Source organism: Microtus ochrogaster, unplaced genomic scaffold (genome assembly GCF_000317375.1).
Source record: "Microtus ochrogaster isolate Prairie Vole_2 unplaced genomic scaffold, MicOch1.0 UNK18, whole genome shotgun sequence".
In the NCBI taxonomy this organism is placed as follows: domain Eukaryota; kingdom Metazoa; phylum Chordata; class Mammalia; order Rodentia; family Cricetidae; genus Microtus; species Microtus ochrogaster.
The window spans coordinates 279488-281778 of NW_004949116.1; positions in this window are offsets into that span (position 1 = coordinate 279488).

A 2291-nucleotide genomic window follows, 5' to 3' on the forward strand; every position below is an offset into this window, starting at 1 on the left:
CACACACACACACACACACACACACAAATTAAGTAAAGTAAATAACCCATTACAGGTAAAGGAGGCAAAGAAGAGAAGAAGATGGAGCTCAGCAAGGCAAAGTATATTCCTACCATGTTCAAAATCCTGGATTTCATTCTAGCACTGCAGAAACCAGGTATGGTGTGTGCAGCTATCACTTCAGTACTGAGAAGGTGAAGGCAGGAGAGCCAGGAATTTTAGGTCATCCTCAGTTATGTACAGAGTTTAAGGCCAGCCTGGGCTAGAGACCTTGCCTCAAGAAAAGTAAGCCAGCTCATGGCTATCTTCTACTTCGTTCATGTCTTCACAACTCTAATCTTCTGATCAATCACTTGTAATAATCACAGCTGCCTCCCACCAGTTGTCCTTGCATCCTGCCCAGCTCCCAGCATGCTGTGGGACTATCCCTGATGAGACCTTGTGGCCTTTCACTCTCCATTCTTGGGCAGAGATTGTTAAGGGATCTTTCTTAACTCCAAGGGTCTAGCTGGAGTTCATGAAGAACAAAGTTGATTTGCAAGCAACCCAACTTTGTTCCAGTAGTAACGTCACAAGAGAAGGTCTGGGGGACCTGGGGGGGTGCAGGGTGGCCACCCACTGAGCTCAGAGTTGACACCTTGTTCCAGAAGCAAGCATCGCTGTCCCAACTGCAGAGAGTAACCCAGGTAAACGGAGAGCCAGGAAGACAGTTGCGTTGGTTACTTTTCTCGTCACTGTGAGCAAAGCCCCGTTTTAGCTCACAGCTTCAGAGGGCTTTCAGGACCACACAGAAGTGAAAGCAGAACAAGATAACTCTGCCCATGGCAGTGGGAGCATGAGGCAGCATGAACCAAGAGAGGAGCAGCATGAACCAGAAGCAGGTAGCGCTTCTATTACAGCTCAGCTAGCAAGTGTCTCCCCTAGGCTCATGGATTTGAGACCTTTATCTCTGGTAGCACTGTTGGGGGAAACTGTGGAACTTCTAGGAGAGGGGAGGCTCCTGGGAGGATATGGGTCACTGTGGGTGGGCCCAACCTTCTTCTGGCCTGAGCTCTCAGCTTCTGACTGTAACCAGCCCCATTTATGCTCCAGCTGCCAGAGTACTAAACGGCTCCCTGCATCCTGCCTTTCCCACTGATAATCTGTTGCCCTGGAGCCAGAAGAAGCCCTTCTGAGGTCTTCTGTTCCAGCAAGGAGAAAGGAAACTTATACAGCCTCTGGTGCCTGCCACCAGTTACAGCATCTTGCCAACCAGGCCCTGCCTCTTAAAGGCTCCACAAGCTAAGAGAGAGCCGCCGGCTGGGGCTCACATGTTTGAACACACAAGCCTGTTGAGGACACTCCATACTGTGGAGATGCACAGCAGAATCTGTCCGAGGCCTGGGCTCATTCCGACAGGCTAAGCGGCTTAGTCAAGAGACTTGTAGCCTTTCTGTACTTGATTCAGCTCCAAATCATGTGGATAGCTACCCAAAACATTCCATGTTCACACGTCAGTTGACAGAATGTTAGCGAGAGCCTCAAGGCTCTGCCTGTACTCAGCCAGCAGCATGGGGAGCCTTCCTGCCAGCTGGGGTTGTCATTGGCAGTGGCTAGCTGCTGGTTTAGCTTCCTTGGAGTGGCTTTAAACAACTAGCAGCCAGGCTGCTCAGGCCGCAGCTTGGGGGGGGGGATTCTATACCCCCAGGCAGTGGTTCTGTGGCTGCTGCTAAAGGTAGCTTTACCTAAATCTCCGTCCTTCTAATAAAACTCAGATTCAAAGGCCAGGGTGGAAACCTGCGAGCTCAGAGAGTTAGAGTAGGGACTGGTTAACTGTCTCTCTTAGTTGGCATCCCCAGAAGCCACTCTCTTTCCACACTGTTCCAACTCAGAAACCCACCCCACACTCCTCCTTGTTACTTCCTGTCAACTGGTTGCTAACCCCACCCCTCTGAGCACAGGCTAATTTTATTTAATTAAGGCAAATGCAGCATGAACAAATGTAACACATCGCTGCCTAGAAAAACAAATATTCCACAACAGCTGCTACAGTCCCTCCAGCCTTCACCAAGTGTCTGAGCCTGAGCTGGAGCCTGTGCCCCTGCAGAAGAGGGATTTATTGTTGCCCCCCCACCCCCGCCGCTGGGTGGCAGGGAGTACTTTCTTAAGACCCCAGCTTTGCTATGTTACTACTTGAAGCCCTGGAACTTCGGAAGACAGGTGCCATTGAATCCAACCTAGCCTCCTCCTCAGGCCTGCAGTAGACCTGGCTCTGAACTCTCCACCCCCTCCACCCCACCCCACCCCCGTCC